The sequence below is a fragment of the Mesocricetus auratus genome, unplaced genomic scaffold, assembly GCF_017639785.1.
Source record: "Mesocricetus auratus isolate SY011 unplaced genomic scaffold, BCM_Maur_2.0 Super-Scaffold_100028, whole genome shotgun sequence".
In the NCBI taxonomy this organism is placed as follows: domain Eukaryota; kingdom Metazoa; phylum Chordata; class Mammalia; order Rodentia; family Cricetidae; genus Mesocricetus; species Mesocricetus auratus.
This window is the reverse complement of record NW_024429209.1, coordinates 2,817,119-2,838,288: the sequence shown is the minus strand read 5'-3', so window position 1 is coordinate 2,838,288 and position 21,170 is coordinate 2,817,119. Positions and strand designations below refer to the sequence as shown.

General features: G+C 49.3%; 1 protein-coding gene and 1 long non-coding RNA gene across 4 annotated transcripts in view; one reads left to right on the top strand and one right to left on the bottom strand.

Moving 5' to 3' along the window:
- Epb41l1 (erythrocyte membrane protein band 4.1 like 1) overlaps positions 1-21,170 on the bottom strand; it is a 127,476-nt gene that overhangs the window by 70,217 nt on the left and 36,089 nt on the right. Inside the window, exon 1 of one of the 3 annotated variants that reach the window (XM_040732884.1) lies at positions 578-783. The exons of the other annotated variants lie outside the window; for them this stretch is intronic. The gene's annotated coding sequence lies outside the window, so the exon portion shown is untranslated. Of the gene's footprint in view, positions 1-577; positions 784-21,170 lie in introns of those variants that run through there. 3 annotated transcript variants of the gene reach the window in all.
- LOC121134490 lies at positions 5,578-9,203 on the top strand. The gene is made up of 2 exons (XR_005871583.1): positions 5,578-6,101; positions 8,280-9,203. It is a non-coding gene; the product is annotated as an uncharacterized LOC121134490 (long non-coding RNA).

Sequence of the window (21,170 nt, the reverse complement as noted above, 5' to 3'; positions counted from 1 at the left end):
ATAAATACCTGTCCCCAAGACCCCAGTCTCTTAGGAACTCTACCTCTCTAACTGTGAAGGTTCCAGGCTTCTACCTCTCATGGGGGGGGGGGGGGGGGTACAACCACAGCCGGACAATGTCAGTCTGAATCCTCAGAGGTCCTGGGAATAAGGTTCTTACACTCATCTCAGGGAAGGAAAGGAGGAGGCATGGGAAGCCAATGCGAGTGGGAAACGAGTCTGTGACCAGAGGATGAGGATGGTACCAAGAACTCCCCAAGCAGCCAACTCTAGCATCAGAAAGCCTAGAGAGGACCGGAGAACCAAAGGAGACAGCTGGGGTGGCTTTCCAGAACAGAGTGGGCCAGCTTCCTGAGCCCATCGCCCAGCAACGATACCTCTGACTTCTGGCACTGAAGAGGCTGCAGAGATGAGAGGACCAGCAAAGGTCTCCCCCCACATTGGCCAAGGGCGCCAACAGCCTTCAGACTGAGCTCCTCATCTCGCCCCCTCTCCTCCCTGAGGGCTGGAGGCTGGGCATAGATGTAGCACTCCCGGGTCTCCCATGCCACCTGATCACCGGTCGCCACGTGCCTACCTGAGCCTGGGGGTCCCCATCTCGGACCGGCTGGGCGAGGGCCGATCCCCTCGGCTCCTCCGGGCCCGCAGGCCGCGGGGCGGGGCGGCGCGGGAGGGCTCTGCGGAGCAGCCTGTTCCGCGACACCCCCGCCTGCTGATGGATGCTGACTGCAGCAGCGGCGGCGGCCGCGGCGGTCGGCGTGCGCCGGGGGCTGGGCACCGTGCCCACAGCCCCGGGCCTGGCGCCCGCCGCGCGGCCCGCCCCCCGCCGCGGCCTCCGTGCCCAGCCCAGGGGCGGCCGCGAGCCTGCCTCCTCGCTAGCGGCGTCCAACCCCTGCCTCCGCCTCCTCGGCTGCCTGCCTTGCCTTCCCCGCCCTTTCTCCTGTCCCCGCTACCCGCGGTCCACTGCGGGCCGGGCTGAGGTGGCCGTCTCCTCCCGGGCCCTGGACAGCCGGCCTTCTCGATCGCTCGCTCGCTCGCTCGCGGGCTCGCTGGGCCAAGCTCTAGTGGGGGCTCAGGGAGGGGGGGAGGGGAGAAAAAAGGAGGAGGATCCCTGACTCAGAAGAGGTGACTCAGCCTCTGTGGGCCTCCCATCCCACGGAGTCGGATCCCCTTCACTCCCCTGCAGATCCCTTTCGTTCCCCTGCAGCCCAGCGCCGGGCAGAACCCGCCAGGGATGTGGCGTTCCTCTCGCACTAGGGAACCCGCATGGCAACTGCCTTCCGGGAATCATCCAGGCTTGAGTGTCCCCTGTGTGTGTGTGCCCCAGTACCTACGCGCCTCTGTGACCATGACAGTAGAGTAACACCGAAGGAATCCTCCTGTAGGGGTTGGACCTGTATAAAAATGTTTACTACATATAAGGGCACACCGTGATGTGTGCAGCCAAGTTCTAAGAAGGGGCCACAGAGGTCATGGCTCAAAGCCACGCTAAACCCTGCTCCTCCCCTCCAGCAGCACTGGAGCAGCAACTCAAAAAGCCAGTTCCACCAGGACACCTCCCTCTTATCCAAGTCTTTGGCAGCCACAGAGCACCCTGGAAAATAGAGGGCCTGGGTTCCAATCTAGTTCTGCAACTGGTTCAGCAAGTGCTCTTGGCCAGTTGCTGCCATGCTCCTGGCTTTAGTTTGTAAGCCATGAAAGAAAGAATTAGAATTGGACTAAACCTGTCTCTGGGCCCAGCTTTGTGGGGAAGGCCGGGGAGTGAAGGCAGCAAGTTAGACATGGTCATCAGAGATTCCTGCTGTAGTTCTACAATGGTGACCCATGTGACCCTCACTCCTAAACATCACCAGGCAAACTCAGCCCTTCATCCATTCTTCGAAGCATCCTGCATACCTACTATGTGCAGGCCACCGTTCTGGGTCATAGTACTGGACATCCTGAAACTGAAGCTACCCAGATGTGGTGTGAGCCCTCTGTCACCCACCGAAACACAAACACACTGCAGTCATGTCAGTGTTATCTTCACAGTGTGTGTGTCTGTGTGTGTGTGTCTGTGCGTGTCTCTGTGTGTGTGTGTGTGTGTGTGTCTGTGTGTGTGTGTCTGTGTGTGTGTGTGTCTGTGTGTGTGTGTCTGTGTGTGTGTGTGTGTGTGTGTGTGTGTGTGTGTGTGTGTACCATCTCTGCTCAGCTTGTTCCAAACCCCCTTCCTCTCCCAACCCTTCTCTTTCAGGTAACACTAGATCCTAGAAATCGGAAACTTTGTAGGCTATGCTCTCTCCCAGCACTCCGTAGAGAATTCTTTGCCCTCCCACCAACCTTCTCCTCAGTGTAGACAAATCCTCTCATCTGCTGCCTCAAGAGCTGGTTCCTACGACCCTGCTGCTGCTGCCTGCCACCCACTAGACTCGGACTGGGCAAGAGCAGAATGACACTAGCAACACCGGCCCCCAAGACAAGAGGTGGAAAAGCGATTCACGCAAGCCAGACCTTTTCTCCTGGCTGCCCTCACACAGGTCCTTAGGAGGACCTCTGTGAGCAAATCACTGACCCTCAAGAGTACACACGATTTGAGTTCAGTGTTTATTTGAATTAATGACTGGAACAATCTGCCAAACTCAGGAGTAACACCAGAGGAACTTGCTGCTCTGTGGGCACATCTGTGGAGAGCGCCTCCCTCCGCTGCCCGCCTCTCAGCATTTTGCTTCCAAGATAACCTTTCCTCTTCTACTTTCTCAGCCACAAGCTCCCAAGACTGCAAAGCCAAGGCCCTCCCATTCCTCACAGTTTAACTCTTTCCCAGACAACCCCCTCCCCAGACATCACCACCACCCCCGGCCTTCCCCTGGGGCAGAGTCTGGTTCCCAGCCTTCTTGGCCACATGGAGCCTCTCACTTTCCCAGGAAAACCCAGGCTACTTCAGGACCAAAGCAGGATGTTCCCAGACTTCATTTGGATTCATACCCAAAGGGCCCAATTCACTTCCGGTTAGCGGCAACACACTGAAAGTTGGGCTGCTTCTAGAATGATGTTTGTTTCTATTGCTACTGTTTTTTCAACCATTATCTTCTGTGATTATTTTCTTTTTCTACTATTAGTACTTTCCAGTTTATAAAGAACTTAATTTCACAGCACCATTTGAGTTAATGTTATTCCTCCCTGCCCCCTCCCCCATTTATAAATAAGTAGCCAAGGCCTAGAGTGGTAAGTGATTTGGCCAAGGTCACTCGACACAGTAATGTGGGCTCTCTGGACCAGGCCCCTTCCATTTTCCCCCACATAATTTCTCCAGAGAAACTACAAAGAGACCGCATGGGGACTCTAAAGAATGCATGGTTCTACAGGCATCGTTGAAATCACTACCCTGTGACTTTTCTGCTTCCATTCCCCAAGCAGGGCAACTGAGGCATGGGATTGATTCAACACCACCATGGCTCATAAAAAGCCGTCACAGAGAAACATGGGGGATCATGGTGAGAAAGAGTGTATCCCATCATGTCGTTGGGCATGAATTAGTCTGCTCCCGGCCCTGGTTCCCCCTCTCCCTTCTGTGTAACGTGCACAGGTTGTGTGACCCCTCCGAGCCTCAGTTTAGTCACCTATAAGTTGAGAGGAGCTCCCTGCTGCACATCTGTTCCCGGGATGCTGTGATGGGAGCTCGCTGAGGCTCCCAGAAAAGGGAGGATGGGAACTTGAACTTCCTCCTCTGCTCTGTCTAAGGAGGAGGAAAAAGTCTTTTCTCTTACATTTTAAAAATAAGGGCACTTGAAGGTATTTAAGTCCAAGATCTACAAAAGCCAGGACACAGGTAAGGCAGAGCACACAGCACCAGCACCAAGCCTCCAAGACTGCTCGAGGGCCAGGGACTCCACCAAACATCAAACTACTCCAACACCTTTGACCTTTCAGAGGAGGAACTCAGGCCCCAAGCAAAGCAGAACTTGCTGAAGCTACCTACACCCAGGTGGTTAGGGGTCTAGGGATTTCATCACACAGGGTTTCTTGGCCTGATGGAGGAATGGGGGATGAGAGGTGTTCTTAGGGCTGGACCCCACATCTTTCGCCTAGTAAACAGTGACACTTACACCAAGGCAAGCCCTGGACACCAGAGAAGGAAGAACTGAAGAGTGAGCCCTTGAATTCACAACAGTCCAATGGCTGAGGACAATACACAGGCCAGCACATCGGCGGGCACCATAGATTAACCATGCTGCCACTCGCCAAGCACTTCCTGAGCCTGGCACTAGACGCTCATTCATGTGATTAATCCCCAGAACAATTCTCCGACCCTGAAATTACTAATCCCTTTTACAGCTGAAGTGACTAAGGCTCGGAGGGCTGATGACTTGCCAAAGCTCACTCCTCTGACACATGGCAGGACTATAATCTGACCGCCAGAGACAGCTGAAGCCAAACCTGGAGCTTCAACCCTCACAGACTGAGTCCCCCTGGCAGTAAGGTCTACACTAATCAATGCAGAACCCACTGGCCACAGGTGGCTCTCAACTACCCGAAATGTACAAACGGAAATGTGTAGTAAATATAAGACAAATGGTGGATTTTGAAGCCTGAGTACTAAAATTAAACAGAATGTTACACATCTCGATCATTCTTATATTAATATTATGATACCAGGCATGTTGATATGGGATCCCAGCACTTGAGAGATGGAGGCAGAAGAATCAGGAGTTCAAGGCTAACCTGGAGCTACTATCTCAAAAAATTAATTAAAAATTATAGATGTATTAGAGTAAATAAAATCACATTAGAATAATGTCATTTGGTGTGTGTGTGCATGTGTGTGTGTGTGTGTGTGAGTGTGTGTGCGCGCGCGCACGCGTGCACGCCCAGGACCTTAGGCATGCTAGACAACTCTATCCCTAAGCTATAATGCCAGGCCTGGCTTTGTGTGTGTGTAGTATATGCAGATGCACATGTGGGTGTGCACGTATGGGAGTACATGTGGAAAACGCCAGGTGCTCCCCGCCTGGTCTTTTTGAGGCAGGGTGCTCTCACTGAGCCCAGTGACCGGGCTAACTAGGCTGGCCTCAGAGTCACAGAGACTCATCCCACTGTGCCACACCCAGTTTGGTTCTTGTTTGCTTTGGGTTTTTGTTGTTGTCGTTTTGACATTAAGTCTTGCTGTGTTGCCCACCAGACTGGAGCTGAGCTCCTGGGTTCAAACAACCCTCCCACCTTAGCTTTTCCAGTGCTGGGACTAAAAGCCTGCCAAAGCTGCCTTTGTGTCTTTTGAGTCGTTGGTATGACTTGCACATGTGGTTCACACTGTGTTTTCTTCGGTCAGTATGGACTAAGATACTCTGAGGTTCTAACAGAGCGCATGGAGATGAGAAAAGGGATCTTGCAGTTAAGACACACTGGATTAAAACAGAGGTCACACAAGGAGGGTATTTCAGGGCAAGAGATCTGCAAGACATCCGGCTCTGGCCCCAGAGGGCAGCAGGGCCTGGGTGGGCTGAGCTAAGCCCCAGGCAGCTGAGAGCTGGGCCAGAGGGAGGAAGCTATTGGAGCCAAACTTTCCAAAGCAGCGTGTCCCATGTGGGCTTGGGAAGCTCAGCCTGGCAAGGCAGCTCTCCCTCACTGCTGGCACTCATGGACAGCCCTGCAGGGCGGCTGGGTCCGAGCGGAAGGAGGAGGCAGGGTTAGATGAACAACAGCACACGGGGGCAGGGATGCTCCCCTGCTAACGGCTCTTTCCTCTCCACTTCACTAGGAAGCCTCCCCAGAGGCAGTTCCCAAGGGTCTCACCTCCCCTTTGACCTTGGCCTAGACTGGGAACGGCATGCTCCCACAGAGTCTGCTGTAGACTGCCGCTGATGCCCCCAAGCTGCACGGCAGCCCATGAGTGTAAGCGCTAACCAGCCCATAGCTAAGGCAGCATGGTGAGGAGCGAAGCTACCCCTGTGAAGGGTGGTTCAAGATGGGGGCACTCTTTGGTACAGGAGCTCCGTGACCTTGGCAAAGGCTTGGCCTGCCTGAACCTGGGGTGCTGTGGGCACTCTCTCTTAGCACTGCTGCAGGATGACAAGACATTAGCCACCAAAGGGACCTGGCAACTCAGATGCTCTCTCCTACCACAGGTGAGACCCCTCGGCTACCTCTACAGCGCCCTCGTACTATAGCACAAATCCATGTGTCCTCAAGATTGCATTCCTTCCGAGGACATTCCTTCCGAGGAAAGCCACCCCACCCTCAGCTCGTGCACTCCCTCTCTGCTTCCTCCCTCCGTGCTCCACCTAGCCTAGCGCCTTCTCTGCACACCACATCCTTGCCTCCTCCCATCGCCACTTCTGAATTCCAGTCTCAGCTGTCAAAGAGGCACTCTGACTTAACAACACTGCCTCCTCTCACAGGCAGGAAGCTTGCCCTCCACTGCCATCTTGGTACCCACAACCAAGCCCTGGGCAGAGCTGGACATGCACGTGGCATGGACAACTGACTATCTCCAGGGCCACATCTGGGACTCTGCTCACCTTTGAGTGACGAGCCTTCAGCAGCGCTCATTCTCTGATGAGAGAACTCACTTCAGCTTGACTGTCGAGACCCTTGCCAAGCTGATCTCTCCTTGGTGCCTCAGCTTCAGTCTCAGAACCTATGTGACTGGACACCGATGGTTCTGGGTCCCCAGGGTACAGAAGCTTGACCACAAGCTTGCTTTCACAGGTGCCTTTTCCTCTGCCTGGATGATCTTTTTCTTTTCCCATGGCCATTCTTCTAGTCAGGATGTCCTGAGTAGCCCAGGAAGTCCTTCCTCACCTCCCCCCCCGCAACAGCCTCCCACAGCTAGACACAACATTGACTTTTCCCCTCCTTCCAGCACTCTGCCCACTGGCCCTGAGTTATGTGACTTGCAGAAAGCTCTTAACCTCCTGATACACTGTAGCTTTATGAGAGGTCCTTCTTGGTGGCCCTGTGAGCACAGTACAGTCACCCTCATCCCAGAGCCAAAGGTCAGGAAGCAAGGGGAGTCAAGAGTTCGCCAGAATGTCAGGACACCCCTGAGGATGAGTTCTGTCAATTTCACCTTGGCTACAGTTCCTTCTGGGGGCTCCATGCTTGCAACCACTGCCTGGGAAATCTTCCCTCCTCTAAGTCTGGGAACTATGCTATGGGGCCTGAATATGAAAAATGTGGCCCGGTTTCCACTGGAAACAGGCTGCCACCCAGCCTGCCATCAAGAGAACAAAGTGTCAGCTGAGGTTTTGTTGTGGTGGCATCACGGGTTCCTTGCAATCAGAGGAGATCTCAGAGAGCATCACACAGAAGCTGCAGGCAGGAGGGGCAATAGGTCTGTGTGCCTGTAGTCCCGGCGTGAGATGAGGCTGCGGCCGTCACTACCCATCAGCATCATCTTTGCAGAGTGTTAGGATCCCCAGTTACAGGCTGGCATGGTGCCCAGCAATTTGCCTCCATTTTCCATCGTAGAAATCACATATCCACCTTGATTTTACAGGAGACCAAACTGAAGTCACTAGTGCAGTGTTCTTTGATAATGGATAGGGGACTCTATCCCAAGATTCAGACTCAGATATACCTAAACCTGGAGCTTGTTTATCTTAGCACAAATACACCTTGGAAATGCTGAGACCAGAGACAACCACACAAAAGCACATGTCAACTTGTGATGCACTTATGTGCATTTTTGTATCTGTTATGACTTCAGTAAGAAAGTTTATTGTGCATGCAGGTGTGTGACTGTGTGCGGTGACAGACAAGCAGCCATGGCTGTCCTTCTGAAGACACTGTCCACCTTGTTTGTTTTCGCAGCAGGATTTCTCACAGCCCAGGGGTCTACCTGTCTCTCACTCCCTGGCACTGAGATTACAAGCAGGGGACACTGTGCCAGGTTTATTTTTAAAAACAAGACAAAAAACTATCTCCCCAGATCTAGAAAGGTGGGTTTTGTTTTGGTTTTGGTGTTGAGACAGGGTCTCACTGTGTAGCTTTGGAGCCTGTCTTGGAACTCACTACATAGACTGGGTTGGTTTTGAACTCACAGAAATCTGCCTGCCTCTGCCTCCCAAGTGCTGGAATTAAAAGCCTAAGAAAGAAAAAAATTTTGGAAAAGAAATGCTTTCTATGAGCTCAAGATTTTGGGGGTGTGAAATGCTCTTGAGCACAAGGGTCTCAGAATAGCAAGATGTCTCTGTTTCTTTCCAATCATCTCTGCATTTAAATAAGAGCTGATCAGAAAACCTCATGAACAGCCGAGCCAGGACAAACAACAATTCACCCGCTGCCCACTGCTCTGCTTACAGATATGTGCTTGCCTCCCAGTCTCCACGCTGGCCCACCCAGCCAGGACTCCATTTGCACAAGCTGGCGCTGCTCTGCAGTCTGCCCTGCTACCTTCTCCTCATCCACCCATCTGCAGAGACCAGACGGCCAGACCAGCCGCCGCACCACCACCTAATCCCAGCTTTTGAAGGCAGCCAGGCAGCGACGGCTGGGTGTTCCCATCTACTTGTACCAGGCCAGGCTGGGTAGAGAAAATGCCTGTGTGTAAACACAGCCTTCTGCTTCGACGGCTTCTGCTTGGACTCCCCTGACCAACAGGGCCCTCTGTGACTTTTATCTCCCTGCCCAAAATAACCATTGGCTTCTGTGGTTCTCTGGGCATGGATCAGACTGGTGAGAGACTCAAGCAGCTTGAGGATAGGAAAGACACATTTCATCTTTGCTTTCCCAGTGCACCAGTGCAAAAGTCTGTGGCATTTATCAGATCCTCTGTCTACTTGGAAGGGACCTATGATGCGAAGTGAGAGCTTGCTATAGGAAATGGTCACATGATCTCAAAGTTAACAGCTCAGTAGAAAATAAAATAGGGACACCAGCCAATTGCAGCAGAATACAGAAACTAGGAAAGGTACAAAGCAAAGGATGATGTTTGGGGAAGCTTGGAGGGGAAAGCAATTGGAGAAAAGCAGATGTCAAAGGCTTTAAGGAAAAGGTGGACTAAAAGCTAGCATGAAAACAGGACAGCGAGAAAGGACAAGGTAGGTGCAGGAAACTGGGCACATGTGGCTTGGCACTTGGGATGCTGAGCATTGACGCAGGGACTAGAAAGGCAGATGGTGCCAATCAGAGCCTTGAATGACATTCCAAGTGGTTTCCTGCCCTGTCTAGCAACTAGCCACGTGTGATCTGTGTGAAAATGAAACAAAATGTAAAATTCACAGTCAGTGTACTGAGTGGTCACCAGACTCTGAGGATTTGAACCTGCTTGCCTTTGCAGAAATTTCTACTATTAGTGACAGGGACAGCAGGAGGCAGGCAGAGGACTTGGGGAGGAGGTGATATGACGAGAGCTGGTTTGTGCCTGAGAGAGGAGATGACTACAGGAGAGCAGAGGACAGGAACCAAGGTGGGACATTCCAGTAGTCCAGATGAGACCCAGAGACACTTCTTGGGTGAGAAGGGTGAGAACTGAGTCGGGGAGAGAGCTCGCTGTTCAAGTCTGGCTACCTGAGTTCAGATCCCCAGGCCTCAGTGAAAGCCAGGCACGGAGGCGTGTGCTCTGTAACTGCAGTAACATGCTTGCCTATAATCCCAGAGTGCATGAGGAGATGGGGGACAACTCCCCAGGGCTTGAGGGGAAATTAGCCTGGCAAACACTACAGGGAAGAAAGAGACCTTTGTCTCAAATGAGGTGGAAGGAAATGACCAAAATTCGAGGGTGTCCTCTGATCTCCACATGTATGTTGAGACATGAATGTGTCCATGAACACACACATATACACATTACACACACACAGACATACATTTACATTATACATACACATTACACACATATTCACATTACACACACATACACACATTATACATACACTACACACACATACATATTATGTGCACACACACATTATACACACGCATACACATCATACACACATATACACATTATACACACATATACACTATACCCACACATCCACACATCCACATCACACACATATATACACATTATATACACATACACATCATACATGCACATACACATATACATTATACATACATATACACATGTACATATTATACACACATGTACACATTATACGCACATATACATTATACACACACACATACACATTATACCCTTACATATCACACACATACACATTATACACACACTTACACATTATACACATACACACCATATGCACATATACACATCATACATGCACACATGCATGCACACATATACATTATACACACATACACATTATACACACACATACATATTATACACACCCATACACACATTATACACACATCCGTATACATTACACACACACACATTATACACATACACACTATACACATACATGCACATACAAACACAGGCAATAAAAAAATTACATCTCTTCCCTCCACTCATTTCTCCCTCTCAGTAAGCAGAAGGGTGCTGCTTCTCCATGTATTGTTCCAGGTATGGGGTCCTAGGAAGCCACCCAGATCTACTGAATCAGAAGCCAGCTCAAGAGTGTCCATCAGCTCCCCTGTCATTACAATAGATATTAAAATTTGAGTTCTGCAGTACAGATGCTCAGAACTACACCCCAGCTCCAGAGCAACCTTGGCTCTGGCTTAATGTCCTGCCCCAGTCATTTAGGAGGAGAGCTTAATGTTTGTGCCTCAGTTTCTTTATTACAACTCTATGTGGCTATTGTAAGGATAAACAGAGGTACGTATCATATCTTAGAAAACACCCAAATATGCCAGCCATGGTGACACACACCTTTAATCCCAGGACTTGGAAAGCAGAGGCGGGCAGATCTCTGTGAGTTCAAGGACAGCCTGATCTATACAGTAAGTTTCAGGACAGTCAGAGCTACATAGTGAGGTTCTGTCTCAGAAAAAAAAAAAGAAAAGAAAGAAAGAGAGAGAGGAAAGAAGGAAGGAAGGAAGGGAGGGAGGGAGGGAGGGATAGAGGGAGGGAGAGGGGGAGGGAGGGAGAGAGGGAGGGAGGGAGGGAGAGAGGGAAGGAAGGAAGGGAGGAGGGGAGGGAGAGAGGGAGGGAGGGAGAGAGGGAAGGAAGGAAGGGAGGAGGGGAGGGAGAGAGGGAGGGAGGAAGGAAGGAAGGGAGGGAGGGAGGGAGGGAGGGAGGGAGGGAGGGAGGGAGGGAGGGAGGGAGGGAGGGAGGAAAAAGTAAAATGTCCAGCTAAAGCAAGTGTTCAATGAGCATTACTTGGAAGGCAGAGACAAGAGGATAGTGAGTCTGGGCCAGCCTGGGCTACAGAGTGAGACCCTATGTTAAGAGAAAGAAGAGGAGGAGAAAGGGAAGAAAGAAGAGGAAGCAGCAGCAGCAGTCCGGCATGATAGCACACACCTTTAAACCCAGCACTCCGGAAGCAGAGGCAGAAAGATCTCTGTGAGTTCAAGGCCAGCCTGGTCTATATCCAGTTCTGGGGCAGCTGGAACTGTAGAAAGAGATTCTGTCTCAATAAACCAAATAAAGAACAAGCATTTGATTTCCTCTCCTACAACATGAGCAGGTTGAAGGAGAAGACATCTTAACTTTTTAGGAAGATGATTTCCTTGAAAATACAATGAAAACTGCAGACTTTTCCCTTGGAAAATGCACATGATATGCAAGCAGACAAGTGTTATGCTCATGTCTTTATTGTAGGTTCAAGTAAAAGGAGTCATCTTGAAGGCCATAGATGACCCTTTGCATCCATGAGTACTTAGAAATATTGGCCAAGGTGGTCTTTAACAATGGTAAGTTTGCTCTGTGTGTGTGTGTGTGTCTGAGTGTCTGAGTGAGTGTGTCTGAGTGTGTGTGTGTGTGTATGTCTGAGTGTTTGTGTATGTGTGTTTTGTATTCATATCTTAATTTAAAGAAACCCTTTCTAAAGCCGGGCATTGGTGGCGCACACCTTTAATCCCAGCACTCAGGAGGCAGAGACAGGTGGATCTCTGTGAGTTTGAGGCCAGCCCGGTCTACAGAATGAGCTCCAGGACAACCTCTAAAGCCATACAGAGAAACCCTGTCTCAAAAAACCAAAAAAAAAAAAAAAAAAAAAAAAAAAAAAGAAAGAAAGAAAGAAAGAAAAAAAAGAGAAACCCTTTCTATACATGCACACATTGGAAAAGCACTGTGTGTGTGTGTGTGTGAGAGAGAGAGAGAGAGAGAGAGAGAGAGAGAGAGAGAGAGAGAGAGAGAGAGAGAGAGAGAGAGAGAGAGAGAGAGAGAGAGAGATTGAGAGGAGAGGAGACAAGATCACACTCTTTACCCCACAGTAAAGATTCCACCAAGGAAATTTTGAAATAGGCTTTGGCTGGATGCTATTGTATCCTGGGTCATCACTGTTTCCCTCCCAGCTGTCCCAACCTGGCCACCCATCTCTAGAGTTCTGCAGGCTCTTCCAGTAGAGAATGGGCATGTGGTCCTGAAGCATGCTGTTGACCCTTTGCTGTTTCCCAAAGAAAAGACAGATTGTTCCCAGGTCTGCAGAGCAGGAGCAGAGCCTGACTTGCCTCTCTCTCATTCCCACCGACTCCAAGTCCTTGGCCCAGAGGCCAACCAATAAAGAGGTTCCCTGATCTTCCGCCATCCCAACTCACTCTGTCTCTCGCTCTCCCTCGATCCCCACCCCCACCTCCAACAACCAAGCCAATGGCCGCACCTACGGACACCTGGTAGTACAGTCATATGGAACAGAATAGTTATTTTCAGAAGCCAAGAGACAGAACATGGGGCAGTTCTGTCAGAGATATTACTGCCACCACCAGCTCCCACAGATCACTATCTGTTATGTGAAAGCTCTAGTGTGTCAAGCTGGCCAGGGAAGCCATGCCAACTTCAAGGATGGATGGCTTGGACTGGTGACCATGCTTATGGTGGCAGGCAGGCCACAGAACACAGCAGGAATAAGGCTAGCAGGTGAGGAGAAGCAGTCAGACTGGACCAATGTGAGCCAAACAGTCGACTGCATAGGTAACCCCGCAGCACACCCGTCTAGCCTGGCCAGGCCAGTCAGGGGCCCCTTCACAGTGGCTGCTGTTGTCTCCCCCCTTGCTACCCGCCACACTGCTGGGGACTGGATGTTAAGGCTTTAGCATTAGGAGGCTGCACCGATTTGGACGCTGTCAAGGCACTGGGGAGCAGAGACAGGCAGATGCCCAGAATTTGCTGGCCAGACAATCAGCTAGAGAACTCAGATTCAGTGAAGAGACCCTGTCTCAAAAAATAACGTGTGGAGCAATAGAGGAAGACACCCAATGTCAATCTCTGACCTCCATATACACTCATATACGTGCATGTACACCCCCACACTTGCACACAGAACATGCACACACCACACACAAATAAGGCAGATCTATGTATTGCTATGTAATCATGGTTATAACACAGAGTTAAAAATCAAGCCGCTACAAAAAAATATATGATCCAAATGCTAAAGAAAGTGTATTACAGAAAAGAAATGGAAAAAATATATAATTTTTTGAGACAGGATCATACTCTGTAGCTCAGGCTAGCTTCAAACTTGAAATCCTCTTGCCTCAGCCACCCAAGAACGGGATTACAAACCTGAACCACCATGTTTAATCTGGAAAACCCTCTTGGGCTGGAGAGATAGCTCAGTGGTTAGGAGCAGGTGCTGTTCTCCCAGAGGACCTGAGTTCAGTCCCCAGTACCTACATCGGGCAGCTCACACTGTTAACACAAACTCATGGAGATCTGATGCCCTCTTCTGGTCTCCATGGGTATATATGCACACACAAACACACGCACACACACATGCACACACGCACGCACACACATGCACACACACGCACGCACGCACACAAACGCACGCACGCACGCATGCACGCACACATGGACACACGCACGCACGCACACACGTGCACGCACGCACACACACGCACGCATGCACGCACCTGTATGTATGCAGAAACCAGAGGGCAACATTCCTCAGGCATTGACAACTTTGTCGTCTGAAGACAGTTTCTTGATGGCCTGAGACTCCCCAAGTAGACTAGGTTGGCTGGCCAGCTAGCCCCAAGGATCTCTGGTCCTTCAGTGCTGGGATTACAAGCACATGCCACTACACCCAGCATTTTTTTTAAAACATGGGTCTAGGGTCAAACTCAGGTCCTCATACTTTAAAATATATAATTTTTAATGTTAACCAGAGGGTTTTCAGAACAATGGGATCACTTCTTTTTGCTTCTTTGGGCTTCGTTTGCTTATTTTGTGGTAGACATGTGAACATGCGTTATTTACATTAGAGAAGCAGCAATTAGAGAAATTGCACCCTCATCTCTGGCCACTCACACTCACAGCTTCTGACCAGAACTTTTCAAAGTCCTTCCTAGAATGTCAACAGAGCCCCCTTTCTGTCCCCACCGCCCCCCTCTGCTTTTGAACTTTGCTGCCCTTCTCAGCCACTCCCTGGGGCTCACTAATTGGTATCCCGGCCAGCAAGTCCCCATCATCTCCAGACATAGTCCCCCTCCCCCCAACCCCCCTGCAGTGGAAGTTCCCTCTGGGGCTCCCTGCCAGAGGGGGTCCAGTCCCTTGGTTCTACAGCAAAGGAAGAAAGCAACTATGAGCAATGCTGCCACAGTGGCAAAGCCTCACATCAGCACTCGCTCGTCCTCCCAGCAAGGCGCATTTTAAATCTCATCTTGGAATGAATGGAGCCCATCTTGCAAATGAGGAAGCTGAATGGAGCCCAGCACGCACAGTAGCCATGGAACTTGCTAGAGTCACACAATGAATCAGGGTGGCAATGTTGGTCTGATTTTGACATACGAGAAGCTAAGTGCAAGAAATGAGCAGCTTGTCCTAAGCCCATAGTCTACAGAAGGGCTCTCCAGAGTCTGCGCTCCTCCACCCACTCTTATCTTCCTGGCAAAGACACCAACGTCTGCACCATCTCCTCCCAGAACCCTACAAAAGCTGATCTGGGGCCACCTGCCCTGCATCTCCACATCAACCCATTGCCACTCCCTCCCGCCTCTGGCATTGGGTCCTGCTGCCTCCTCCGTCTCCTAGCAACAAGACACCCTGCAGTGTCACCACTCACTCCACCTCTGGGCTCTTCCAGCTGGGCCTTCTCGCCCAGGGAGGGCCTGCTCCCAGCTCCCACATTTGCAGCACTAGCTCTGGCTATGGTAACCTTTTCTTGAGTCTCAGACTATCTGCTGACTGGGACAAAAAAAAGGAGCCAAATCCTAGGGCTTCAATTCTAGTAGACTCCAATTTATTTTTGTACTCTTAAATACATGGATTCATCCCACTAGAATATTTAATATTCAAAGCAATAATAAAAAATGCTAGTGGCAATGGGCCTGGGGAGATAAGAATACTTGCCTAGAAGTGCAAGATCCTGGGTTTGATCCCCTGAAACACACACACACACACACACACACACACACACACACACACAAAAACAAACAAACAAATATCAACAACAAAACCCTTTTAAAAATGTATTAGCTAGGGCTGGAATGTAGCTCAGTTGGCAGAAAGCTTGCCTACCAGGCATGAAGCCCTGGGTTCAATCATTGCACCGCAGAAACTGGGCCTGGTGTGCACACTTATAATCCTAGCATTTAGAAAGTGAAGGCAGGAGGACCAGATAGATGTTCAAGGTCATTCTTGGCTACATAGCAAGTTCCAGGCCAACCCGTGATACAAGAAGCCCTATCTCAAAACAAAACATACCTAGAAAGTTGCTTTACCTTTAGGTAATGCTCACAACCACACCTAAGAAGTAAACACTTCTGTTTCTATACCCATTTTACAGACAGTAAAACTGATCACTTACTTGCCTAAAAATACCCAACAGATATATAGCACCATGTGGATTTGAACAACTGTGTCTGACACCGGTATGCATGCTCTGGAATGGATCTCTTTGAAAATCAGCTGGTCCTAGCCCTTAATGCAGTGATGGGGAAAATGAGACTTGGAGGAGAGAGGGGATGTATACTCAGTTGGTCCACACTTATTTACTGAGCATCTACTGGGTGAGCTATGAATTCAGGAAAGTCCATCTTCCATGCCGTTGGCTAAAAGGCCTGTGTATGATGGCTTCTCAGAATTCATTATGCTATTCTCTCTACTTTTCTACACATTTGAAATTCTCCACAATAAAAAGTAAAAAATTACAGAAAAAAAAAAAACCAAACAAACAGACAAATGGCAGTGAGCATGCAAATTTTAAAGCTGGCTCACATAAGCAAAATCCACAAAAATCATCCAAACGTTGGAATAGTGTGCTCTGATAGTTTTGAAAGTCAGAGAAGGGCAAGTAGCCCCTTCCCTCACCTTTCTATAGAATTTTCTAGAGAAAATATTATATTATTGCCAGGAGAACCCCAACCAGGTGGTCTGGGCCCTCCCCTGACTCTTTGTGGGGGTATAGTGTTCCTGTCCCCAAGGGGCTGGCCCTCTGGGCTAGTTCTCTGAGAACCTATGAGCTGGCTGCCACACGATTGGGGGGGGGGGGGGGGGGGATCCCAGCAGCCACTGTGACCCGGAGGTCTATGATTAGAAAGCAAATTACAGGCCTTGCTCTGTGAGTTTTCACCACACAAAACCTCGCTGGCAGTCAAAGGGCTTTCATGCAAGTGGTTCAGGGTTTCCAGAGAGCATGAACACACACGAGGCAGCAAAAACTGGTGGAAATGTGAGCAGGACAGAGAAACAGCACAACCTAGGCAGAAAATTGCGCAGACAGGTGGAGCTCGGGCCGCGGGGAGGCAGCACTTCACACAATTAAAAGCAGGTCTTGGACAGCAGCCAGCACTCCAGGCCGTCTCAAGGCTTGCTAGCTGTGGGACTTCGAGCAAATAACCAACCTCTCTGGGCCTTGATTTGTCAGTTACGAATTGGAGCTGATTTTATCTGTTATACCCAGTTGATATAGAGACAGAATGAGACGACATATATCAAGTATCTAATCTAGTTCCCACCTCATGACTGATAAAATACAATAAATACCAGTTTTTAAATAAGCACTAACGGGGACAGGGGAGACAGCTCAGTCAGTCAAACACTTGCCTTAAAAGTATGAGGATCTACAACTTTGCCTTAAGAGCACCAGACAAGGATTGGTCGAATTCTGTTAATAAGGAAGACTTAGAGTGTTCATTGATGTTTACGATTTTAATATTTCTGAAGGCCATTACAGTGACCTGGATATGTGCTGAAAGCCAAACTTTTAAACTTTTGGGTTTTTTTTTTTAGGGGGGATTCGAGGCAGAGTTTCTCTGTGGCTTTGGAGGCTGTACTGGAACTAGCTCTTGTAACTTTCGGGTTTATTAAACAAAGAAATATTTTAAATAAATCCTATTTTAATGCAAAAAAGTATGAGGGCCTGAATTTGGATCCCTAAAACCCATACAAAAAATTGGGTCGGGGAATGGGGGTGTCGGTGGGGGGCATGGGAGGAGCTGAGACTGATATGTAAAATAAGATTGTTTCTAATTTAAATAAAATTTATAAAAACAAAACAAAACAACTGGGTCAGTGGAACATTCTGCAGTCAGCAGTTGTGAGGTGGGGGATGACTGGTAGATGCTTGGAAGCTTGCTGGTCAGCTAGGCTACTCAGTGACGCTCTGGGCAATGAGAGACTCCGTCTCAAAACAAGTGGAGATGGCTGAGATTATCCTACACACTGGCACACACACACTCACGCACTCACATGCATGTGCCCACTCTAAATATGCACTTCTGAGTATAAGCCCCGAAGAGGTGACAACGGCATTAACAAGACAGTTCCACACCCAGGGCTGCTGCCTCTGAGTTACTCACAATAGCCAAGAGGTAAGAAAAAGAAAAAAGGAAAGAAGAGTGTCTATTGATAGCAAAATGTGATACATACAATGAAGTATTATTCTGCCTCAGAAAGGAACATGAATGAACCTTAGGAACATTCTGCTAAGTGAAACAAACCATTCATAAGAAGACAAATGCTGTGTGATTCCACGTATGGGAGGTTTCTAGTCAAATTCACAGAGGCAGAAAATAGAGTGGTGGTTGCCACAGGCCAGAAGAGACGGGGAATGGGAGTCATTGTTTAAGGAATAGAATTTCTGTCTTTCAAGATAAAGAAGTTCTGGAGGGCCAACAAAAAGGCTCAGCAAGTAAGTCAGAGTCTCATACCTGATGGCCTGAAATTTTTCCCCAGATCCCAATGTGCAAGGAAAGAACCAACCCTCAAAAGTTGTCCTCTGACCTCCAAGTATGCCATGGCACAGACACACCTGCACTCTCACACACAGACACCCATCACCATCATCATCATCACCATCACCATCATCACCATCATCACCATCATCACCACCACCATCACCATCATCATCATCATCATCAACATCATCATCAACATCACCACCATCACCACCACCATCATCATCATCATCATCATCACCATCATCATCATCACCACCATCATCATCATCATCATCAACACTTTTATTTTTAAAGTTACAGAGATGATGGTAGTGATGGCTGCACAATGAGAACATCCTTAGCACCACTAAACTGTACACTTTAAAAACTGAGGGTTAAGCCGGGTGGTGGTGGTGCATGCTTTTAATCCCAGAACTCGGGAGGCAGAGGCAGGTGGATCTCTCTGAGTTTGAAGCCAGCCTGATCTACAAGAGCGAGTTCCAGAACAGTCTACAAAGCCACAGAGAAACCCTGTCTTGAAAAAACAACACACACACACACACACACACACACACACACACACACACACACACAAAGAGAGATCCTCTTGGGTCACACAGCCTTGAGTGGCTCAGCCTTCTTATCTACAGGAGTTTCCAGCTCATCCACTCACCCTTACTGCTTTATGGGATCAAGTTTAAGTTTACACAGCCAGGAGTTTAAAACCCAGCAAGCCTGATAATTCTGGAAGATAGCCTTAAAGAAAGGGTAAAGACTTTGGGGACAGAGAGACCAGGGTTCAAATCCCAGTCCCACTACTTCCTGTCTGAGTGACTCTTCAATTATTTATATATTAGATGCAAACAATGGAGGCGGGGCTAAGAGCTTGCCTATAACCTTATATATCAAGTACCGATGAGAAAAATGAAGGTGCCTACTATACAGTTTATGTCTTAAATACTATGGCTGGGATATAGTTGACTAGGGTTTATCTGATTGACTTATTGATGTAGTGTTGGGGCTTGAACCCAGGGCCTCACACAAGCTACATGGAGTATGTCTTCAGTGGGTAGCAAGAGAGAACCCTGGTCTCAAAGCTCCAGCTCTTGAAGTTCCCCTCCTGAATTCACAGACCCTTAAATCCAGCAAGAACCCCATTTATAGACATCAGGATCAAAACCCATCAGAAAATGACTTATCCAAGGTCATGGAGGGAGTCACTGTGAAATCAGCTAGAATCCTGACTCCCACTGACTGAATCCTGCAGTACAAACTCCTGCTCCCAGGAAAGCTGCCTTTGTCTGCAGACTTGGGAGGAAAGGAAGGTAAGCTTTCAGGGCCCAAACACCAAAAATGTAGCTGGCCCTAGCCCAAGTGGAAATAGAGCAATCATGCACTCTGATTGGCCATGTCAGAAGCAGGGCGGGGCTCCATTGCTGTAGGACCAGGCCAACTGGGCCAGCAGCCAGAGTGGCGCCAAAGGCACAGCTCGGAGCCCTCTCACCAGCTACATAATAAAGTAATTACGGGATTAGGGATAAAATTAGTCATTTGTGTAATTATTTTCCTTAGAACAAGAGCAAAAAAAGGCCTTTTTAAAAGAGTCACTCCTTGGCCATCCCAAGAGTACTGACGCAGTTGCAGATGAATGCACACAGACACAGATACATAGACACAGACACAGCAATGTTGTGATGCAGGGAGAGGCCCTGGCCCAGAAAGGCAGGGGTGACATTGAACGCCCTTGTCACACTGTCACAGAAGCCTCTGTCAAGCACCTTTAGCATGGAGAATCTGGTGAAACACTCTGTGTGAGAATGATATCTGCACATGCTTGTGTGGGAATGTGCACACGTGTGTTCATATGTGTGGAAACCAGAGGTCGCACTGAGTGCCTTCCTTGAGTGTCCTCTACCTATTTTTTGAGACGGGGTCACTGGACCCCAAGCTCATCAATTCGTCGAGGCTGGCCGGCCACCTCTTTGCCTTCCTAGTGCTGGGACTAAAGATGAACATTGCCACCTGAGCTTTCGTGTGGCCACTGGGGATCTGAATTCAGGTCTTCATTCTTGTGTAACTGAACCATCTCCCCAGTTCCCGACCGAACCATCTCATGCCCCTCCCCGGTCAGAGCACAGTGAACTCAGTGGTGAGTGCTCTCTCGTCTTGAAGCTGATGGCACAAAAATCCAGGCAGGATCTGCAGAGCCAGCAGAACCCCTGGCATTAGCTGCTATGGTAGGTAGAATAAAGGCTGATGCCCAAGGGCATCCATCCCTCACACCCAGAAGCTGTGGGCATTACCTCACACACAAAGGAGACTCCCCACATATGATTCAGTGAAGGAGTCTAAGATGGAGGATGAGCTGGGGTTTTCCATGGGGTCTGTGTAAACACAGGGACCTTGTGGTGAAATGATGGCAGAAGGAGGAGCTGGAGGGAAGCCATTGCTGAGTCAGAAGGAGGACAAGTCAAGGAATGGGGACGGCCTGAAGGTGCTGACAGGATATGGTACTGTTCTCCCCCCATCCCGCAGCCCTGCCAAAACCTTGACCCACGAGGCAAACTGCACAGATTTATATAATTCCAGAGATTTAGGATCCTAAGTGTGTGGTAACTTGCCAGGGAAGGGCAGGAAGTAGGTTAACTGGCGGAGTGCTTGCTTAGTGTCTAGGAAGCCCTAAGTTTGATTCCCAGCAAAACGTAAAACTGGGAGTGATACCTACCTGTGATCCCAACATTCTGAGACAGGAAGATCAAAACGTCAAGGTCATCCTTAGCTCCATAGAATCTGAGGCCAGACTAGGCCATGTGAGACCCAGACACAAAAACTAGGAAACTAAGGAGCCTCCTGAGCCAGGCTTGGAGCCCATTTCCCTCCATGCTGAAACTCTCATAAAACTCCCCCTTCCAGGGTCAGTCAAAGAGACTCCCTAAGGGGCTGGAGAGATGGATGAGTGGTTAAGAGCGTGGTGGCTCACAACCATCTATAATGATGCCCTCTGCTGGCGTGCAGGC